This window comes from Sipha flava, unplaced genomic scaffold, assembly GCF_003268045.1.
Source record: "Sipha flava isolate LNK unplaced genomic scaffold, YSA_version1 550_pilon_pilon, whole genome shotgun sequence".
Taxonomy (NCBI): Eukaryota; Metazoa; Arthropoda; class Insecta; order Hemiptera; family Aphididae; genus Sipha; species Sipha flava.
The window spans coordinates 324906-333367 of record NW_020273533.1 but is presented as its reverse complement, the minus strand read 5'-3'; the positions used below and the strand labels follow the sequence as shown (position 1 = coordinate 333367).

The 8462-nt window shown below is 36.0% G+C and overlaps 1 long non-coding RNA gene across 1 annotated transcript; it reads left to right on the top strand.

Moving 5' to 3' along the window:
• The first annotated feature begins 836 nt into the window (after positions 1-836).
• On the top strand, positions 837-6123 carry LOC112691030. The gene is made up of 3 exons (XR_003149273.1): positions 837-909; positions 1675-1704; positions 5731-6123. It is a non-coding gene; the product is annotated as an uncharacterized LOC112691030 (long non-coding RNA).
• The last annotated feature ends 2339 nt before the right edge of the window (positions 6124-8462 follow it).

The following is an 8462-nucleotide window of genomic DNA, read 5'->3' as shown; positions in this document are numbered from 1 at the left end:
ATCCGAATAGTCTGTTCGCGCAACACGCTGTAGGCATAGGTGCAACTAGGGTAAAAAATCTGGGGTGGGGGGGCTACAGCCCTCCTACCAAAACTTAAAATAACCTGTAGATTACCCCTATTCTTATATGTATAACATGTTAATATATTTTAGATTCTGAGCCAAGTTGGATTTACTGCAATGTGTCTTTTTTTGTATGTAACACTATTGTGAGTCAAGTACGCTGTATGCGGTATACCATGGAATATTTATGGGAGGGCTAAATCTTGGTCCGGGGGAGGGGGGCTAAGCTCCCTCTAGTTGCGCCTACGGCTGTAGGGTTCTATTATCTGGCCGATGCACTACACGCGTATGAATATCATGCGCGTCGATTCGTCTCGAACGTATTATTTTTACACGTGTACGGTTTTAACCGTTAGTCATTTGTGTTCGAGTAAAACGAAAACCGTTTCACAACGACGACTTGAATATCGCGCGCGCCTTTGTTCTCCGCAAACGTCGTGCGCGTACTATGTATCGTAACAAATCGATTCGCAGCGAACGAGTACGAACCCGAACCACATCGGTGCGATAAAATAATTATTATTATTATTATTTTCATCGCGTTCTGCGGCTACGATGTTCAATAATGTTGTAAACAATAATTGTTATCCAAATAATTTACGTAGCGCACGCGGTTCGTTGCGTCGGTTTATTATATTATGTGTACCACCATAATTTTTGGAACGAGAGCACACGCGCACGCGGAGGCCTGACTATGTACACAGCAGCGGCGGTAGCAGCAGCAGCTGTCCGACGTCGGTCACGATTATGACGGGTTAGTTATTAAACCGTGACTGCGGCATACGTCCGGGCTTTAGGGTGAAATGTATTAGTCGATATTGTTGTGTGTACGACAATAATCCACAGGTACGTCGGTGTGTAAGTGAACGCAGAGTGTATGCTATTAAGCACGACGAAATCAATTTAAATATATCGTACCGGAACGGTTGTAAATCCGAGCTCAATCAAAAAATTAACGCTACACAAATGCGCGTACGCGTTGCCTGTAAAGTACAAGCGCTGGTCGATTGGTATCGGAATTAACTAATAAAATATTTTTGGCAAGGAATTTTTGGTAATATCTCAACAATAATTTAAACAATTCGACCGAGAAATTAATTGCCTACTGCCTATTCGTGAAGTATTTCAAACCCGAAATCCTAAAATCGTCTTATTTTCATGATACATGCGAGTTAAACATATTATAATAATATTACTATTAATTATACATCGCATAAAATACGTACATTTTTCCCCATTGATTCTTTTTTTTTTCTTTTTTTTTTTTAAATCCTTTTAAATTTGTAACTTACTTTGAAATTCATTCGCATTGTGGTAATATTTCTCGACTACATGTGTGCGAATGTTATTACAATGTCTGTAAATATTTTTCTTCGGAGGGTTTTAATCGAAATCTGTTGATCTCGTTAAATATTGATTCACTCGGAGTTCAGAGGGAAAACAAACAAGTGAATATACGTTTGACAGAGAAAAGAACGTCTTATTATATTATTTTCTAAAGGCTAGAACTACATAGTAGCAATTAAGTATGCGTGCGTGGAAAACAAAACTGAATGCTTTTTTTTTTTTTAAACCCATTTTAAATATTTCTTGTTTCGATAATAATCACAGAGGCTTGTTGACGAAAATGGTGCAAACACAGTGAGTATTTTTTTTTCTTTTTTACACCCATATTATTATTATGAAATGTGGGGTGGCTCGGTAATCCCTCGGAGGAAGGGTCGTTGTCGGCCAGTTAAAAGGGAATGATGTGTTTGAACAGAAGTTTATTTTGATGTTCATTTTAGCTACGACAGAAATCCATTGACTATATTATAAAATTTATAATTTAATTATCTATTATAATAATTTAATGATACCTAATGTTTTGTGTTATTTAAAATTTCAAAAATCTAGTAAAATATTTTGCTGTTAGTTATAAGTTTTGACTAATAAAAACTTTAACGGATTAATAAAAAATCGTTATCCACTATCTTGACATAAAAGTTATTTACTTATCGAATAATGATTTCCGGTTAGCTTTTTAGACGTATAGTGGTAGTTAGACTACACCGTTTGTGTTTTTAATACTAAACGATGGACTGCAGAAACCATGCTAAATATAATTTATTTGTTGAATTCATATAAAAAATATACCAACTGTTTAGTTATAATAACACTAGGTAAAATTATTTTTTACCTATGTAAACGTTGCATGTACTTAATAACATTGTCGTATTAACTATATAATAATTTTATATAGTCTAATATATTTTTGAATGTGAGAGAAGATCAATAATATCATCATACCGTACCGTTGGGCGGGAACGATTATTAACTAACGAGTGAAATCGCTACCAATGTTCAACAAATTAAAACGCATTATAGAAAAAAAATCATTATAATCCTAGGCTTAAGTAATAGACGTGCCAACTCGTGGTGTAAAATATACTTATTTAAAACTAATTGAACAGTTAATTTTTCTAAAACAGTTACAATCTATACGTAATATACCGTGCACGTACGGCCCGGGTAACGCGTTACCTTGATTCCACCACGAATCGCTGCAGTGCACTTCTGCAGTGAAATAATGTCATTCGAAACCAAAACACTGCAAAACCACCGTGTGGTCGACGGTACATGTATTTACGTTTCGTTCAACGTCATAATATTCATGGCCGAGTTCGATGAGTCCGCAGCTACTGGGCCGGCTGAGCCGTTGCAGCGTTTACCGGCCGTAATTAATGATACTCAATATTCGTGTGCAGCGTACCTGTCTTAATTCGTCAAGTCTCGCGAACCGTTTACGGCGATTAATTTCACCGGGACGAAACCACAAAACGCCATACGGACACTTCGTACTTAATATGATTGCGCCGTCCGTATTTCTATGAACACCATTGTGATTTACCGTCGTAGTAGTACACGTCTAACCTTCTCGGTGACACTTCCTATCCGAGCGGTCGCATCAACGTCCTGTTGGAAAACGGAACACGCGAAATATTATGTACTAACGTTTGCGATCGCCAAACGTGTAGCTACAATCAGTGGCGTACATACGGGGGGGGGGGGGGGGCCGGTGTTCAAACTCCCCCTCCCAGGCCCAAAAAAAAAAAATGGTTTTATTATTGATGACGTGTAATATATTCGTAATATTCGTAGTTTCATTATTACGGTTTGAACTTAAAATATACAATTATACAAATATTATAATATTTGAATAATTATATTGAAAGGTGTTTGAAAAGTTTTGTTAACAATGCTGTTTTTATATTCCAATAGCTATTAATTTACTGTAATGTAAAAGTAAACTGTAAATTGGTAAAAAATTTGTATAAAATAATATCTATTTACAGCAGTTAATTATCTGTGCAACGAAAAAAAAAAAGATGACGATTATTTTTGTTAACTCCCCCTCGCTTAGATCAAGATTGAATGTACTTCATTGGCTACAATAATATATACCATATATATTTATACATATATATATCGACCCTTTCGATTTCTGTTCTCGCAAAACGAACCGGGTCACGTTAAAAAATCGTTAGACCTTGATCTAGTTACAATATGATTTGTACTTTTATTGTTCACCAATCGGCTTTTTATACTCGTATATGTATACATTTGAATGTACGCGTGTACGATTTGATTCGATTATTTTGCGTTCTCTTCACTATTGCAACTTTTATCATATTACTCGCAGTGATCCTGCAGTAGGAACTCATAATTCTTCATTGCCACTGGCATATTGGACTAGTCTCTAAGAGTTTTCCGCTGTCACTACATTTTGTTATTTGTCTCTAGTTTCTATAGTACCTCTCTGTGGTCTTCAACCCCTAGAGTTTCTGGATTCGAATGTACCGAAAACGTTTATAAGACAAGAAGCACACCATTGAGCATCCTTAAGTCATAAATAAGCGCTCGTAGTTCATGCTGAGTTATAAAGGATGATTTATTATATTTATACGAAGAGTATTATTTCTGCCTGCATGAGAGTTTGTTTATTTCGATTTGTATTGGTAATACACTAGTAATTATGTCGAAATTATACACAGAATTATAATTTCAATGAACTACCGAGTATACGATTATACTCCGTCGACCCAAAAAAATAAATCCCATGTTTAGTATCTCACGTTATTCAATTATTAAGTATCCTCGATTTATTTTTTTCGTTGTAAACATTTGATAATTTATTTTCAAATTAAAATATTTAATGTCAAGTAGGTGTAGGGGGTAAAGGTCTCCGTGGGATATCACGGGGTAAATCATTTAAGCACTCCCAAGTTTAAAACCGAATGTGCGCATTCACTTTCCGACATCGGAAATGAAAAAATAATAATCGGCAAATCCGTATTGATCTGAATTTTACATAAAATATAAAGGGATGGTGGGTGTGAGGCTGATGATATAATAGACTTAAATTCACTATGGGAGTGGGTTGCTGGTTACTCGGTGACCACGCAAGGGGGTTCACCTAACGATAAAATGTTATAAAAAAAATCACACGGACTAGAAATTATAATAAAAGGTTTTCGAAAACCTTCTAGGAATTTATTTTCTCGCGCTCACCCTTGCACCGAATGGTGGTGTCATACGCCTATAGGAGCACTTGTGGAAAACCTGTAGACGGCTCTGGATCACACGAACGAGAGTTTCCGACGACGTCGAATGTGGAAGAGTGACGAATAGGGATGGCAAAGATATATCTTGACATTTTACATCGATTCGACGGTACCATTAAATCGTCTAGATATTATCGTGTCTAACGATATTTTAATGTGATTAATCTTCGGGATATTAGACATTATTATATACTATTATAAATTATTTGGGACGTTAAATATAAATATTAATATATTTATAATATAAATAAAATTATTTTCATTATAATATTTTGGGCGTGTATTGCAATATATAAAAATTACAATTTAAATGTATTAATATTGTTTTGGTTTTATAAAATATACATGCTTTGATTAGTTAATTTATTTGTCATTATTCCTGTAGTAAGTACCGATTACTAGTTACGGTCTCGGTCTACGGCTTATAAATTGTATTCAAATAAATTATAACCTATACATATATATATATCTATGTCCTATGTACAAGTCTAAACCTTTTAGTAAACCTTTTTAAATATTGGAAAAATTTTCCAATATATATCGACATAATAGAAATGGATACATCGTGGTATCGATATTGAGTATGCGATGTATCGATTGTTAATGATTTTTTGCCATCCCTAGGTTATAACTCTCTATAACTCTATAACTCTCTATAACTCTAAACAAGACCCAGCGAAAGGTGTTGCTTCGCTGTGCTTGCGCTTACAGGGCTATCTTTAAGGCGGCCGCCAACATATTGGCGTCCATCCCGCCTGCTGACCTGTTGGCCAAAGAATAGCTGGCAGCCTTCTTTGTAAAAGCGCAGAAGGGGGGAATCACGGCTGACGCGCAGTGCGCCCGCCTCAGAATCCGTACCTTAGCCTCATGCCAGAGCATATAGGCTACTGAGACCACAGGTCAATGAACCAGATGCCTCATCCCTGAAATACCCCGTTTGTGTAGCAGGAAGTCCAAAAACGTAAACTTTCACCTGGCCCAATTTCTCTCTGGACACGGGTGTTTTGGGAAGTATCTCCACAAGATTAAGAAGATGAATGAGCCTGCGTGTGTCGATTTTCAGGCGCCCGTGGATGACCCAGAGCACGCGTTCTTCCAATGCGACAGGTGGTTTCGGCAGAGGAGAGAGCTGCAAGTGGATATCGGCTGTGAATTCATCCCTGAACACGCAATCCCGAGTATGCTCACATAGAGAAACAATTGGTCGGCAGTTGACAAGTTTGTCAACTACGTGCTGTCCCGCAAGGAAGGAGAGGAGAGGGAGCAACAACGTTTACCCCGCCCTTAAATAAGCTTTCTTTGTGGCCCGAAGGGCAAACTCGAGAAGGGGGTAGAGCACCTCAAATTTTTGTAAATTTTCTAGATTTGTATGTTCGTTAATTTGTATTACTGTTGTCATCAATAAACGATGTAGGAGAGCTGGCGAATTACCCACCGGTATTTCCGGCCCCCTACGATACCGTCCGTATTAAAAAGAAAAAAAAAAGGCTATAACTCTCAAAGGCGTAAGCGTGACGGGGAGTTGGTTACCCGCTGCACATCGTGCACCACCGCGTGTTGGTTGCATACGCACCGCATGCATGTCCCGGTCGGTCAGCGGTCTGGTAAATGGGCTCGCGTGGCACACCAAGGATGCACCCAGCCAGCGGTCTTTGCTCTCTAGACGCATCCGGTTCGGGCCCCGGGGCGTGGCGTGGCGGTGATACGGCTGTGCGCCGGCGGTGGCAGGCGCGCGAGAGTCGCACGACCGTATAAAATCGGTCGATTGCGGTGGGCGAGAGGAATATATTTGCATCCGCCGTTATTTCACGTCGTATAAGTTTTTTTTTCTTCCCTCTCACTCACACTATCTCTCTCTCTCTCTGTCTACCTTCGATACTTGTTTCCTTTTCCCCTTCTCTGGAAAAAAATAAAATAAATAAATAAAAACATATGTGTACACCGTTGCTGCCGTGCCTTTTTATATTTATACATGGACTATCCTTGTCGGTCTCTCTCTCTCTCTCTCTCTGTAGGTCTTTATTTTTCCTGTATTTCCCTTCTGACACTTAAAATTAAAGTAAACAACGACGAGACGACGACGACGAACGGAGTACACGTGGTGGTGAGAGAAGACAAACACTCACATGCACGGAAAATAATGTGACTCTTTACATTATGTATCTTTTTACGAACCCGACGGCCGGTCGAATGCAAAACGAGTTTTTTTGTTATATTCATAACACTGTTGCTCGTCCGCAAGTGTACCATAATGAACATACATGCGGTAAGATTTGTTTATAATTGTGTTCAGTTGACTAACGATGAAAATAACATACAATTTTACTTTCAAGTGACCGCCGTCGCCGCACAATACCGCTGTCGGTATTGCGTAAACGTTTTTATAAATCGAATATATTATAATAATAATACTATTATTACATACGTACACGTCAAGCGTTCTCGTGTTGTTTCGAAATAGTGTATTTCGTTGAAACTTTCAAAAGCCGAAACTAAACACTGTGTTAATGTTCGTACAGTTTTTTCCAATAATTTTCTAGTTAACGGGGTTTTCAATAATACGCTCAAACGATTGAAATATTTCTTGATAGCACTATTTTTATTTTCCTAAAAGGTATTCTTATGCAATTTACTGTTATATTTACTACGTACGAAAATGTGTAAAAATAAACAGTGTGTGGGTGATGATTAATTGTTTTTTTTTTCAACTAATGTTATACTTACATTATACCACGTAGTTCTGAACAGTGTAGCAAAAGACTAAATTATTCATCGATGTTTCAGATAAAAATACATATCCTACAACTGAAAAGCTCTTCATTTTATATTCAACAGAGTAATTTCACATAAGCATGTGTCTTATTAATATTATAACTGCCACAACGAAAAACTATGTTATATTTGCTTTACAAAGTTACATATGAATAATATTTGTTGCGTGTATTTTTACTTATTCTAGTTAATAATTACGTCTGTTAAACTCACAAATAGGGCTCGAAAGTTGTATATGATACATAATATTCTATATGCTCTCAAATTATGGTAGACCAAGCTAAAAATCCGAGCCATACATGGGTGAATTTAAAAATTCATATTTTGTTGATTTTCATATTCATATTGTATATATTTAATAATTTGTAAATATAATTCATTTTTTTCTCTCTTAACCTGTGTAAAGTTAAATATCTAATCTGACGCCGAAAAATATTTTTTTTTGGATATGAAAATCTTCTATCGAATAATGGTCGGTCATTTTAAATTTAAAATCTTAAGAAAGTATTGATGTTTCAATACAATAAATGTTAATTTTATAACAGGTAATACAAAACATGTATTTTTTCGTATACAACTTAAAAAATACTGAAAAATATTTTTTAATTATATTTTCACTTCAAGATGTCAAAATTATACATTTTTTTTCAATTTAGTTTTTGTGTATATTATTAATTTATTAACTACATTAAATGTATTTTTTTAGACAGAATTCAGAAAAATTTTTTCGCGTGTTTACTAAATATGTTTGCATATTTTAAAATTTATTTTGTGCATATTTTGTTTTCTTTTTGCTATAATTTCCGAGTTTTGCTCACAAATAATGCGTTAGTCGTCAAAATTAGAAGAAAGTATGGTGAAAAAATCGTTGAAAAAAATGATACTTTCAAGTGATTTCAGATTTGATTAAACGTTATATACCTAATATATATTCACTCGAGTCTCCGTGCGATTCTACAAGAACGATTTACGAATAGAGGTTAAAAGAGACGTATTATATTTTTCATTATTTTTCACCATTTT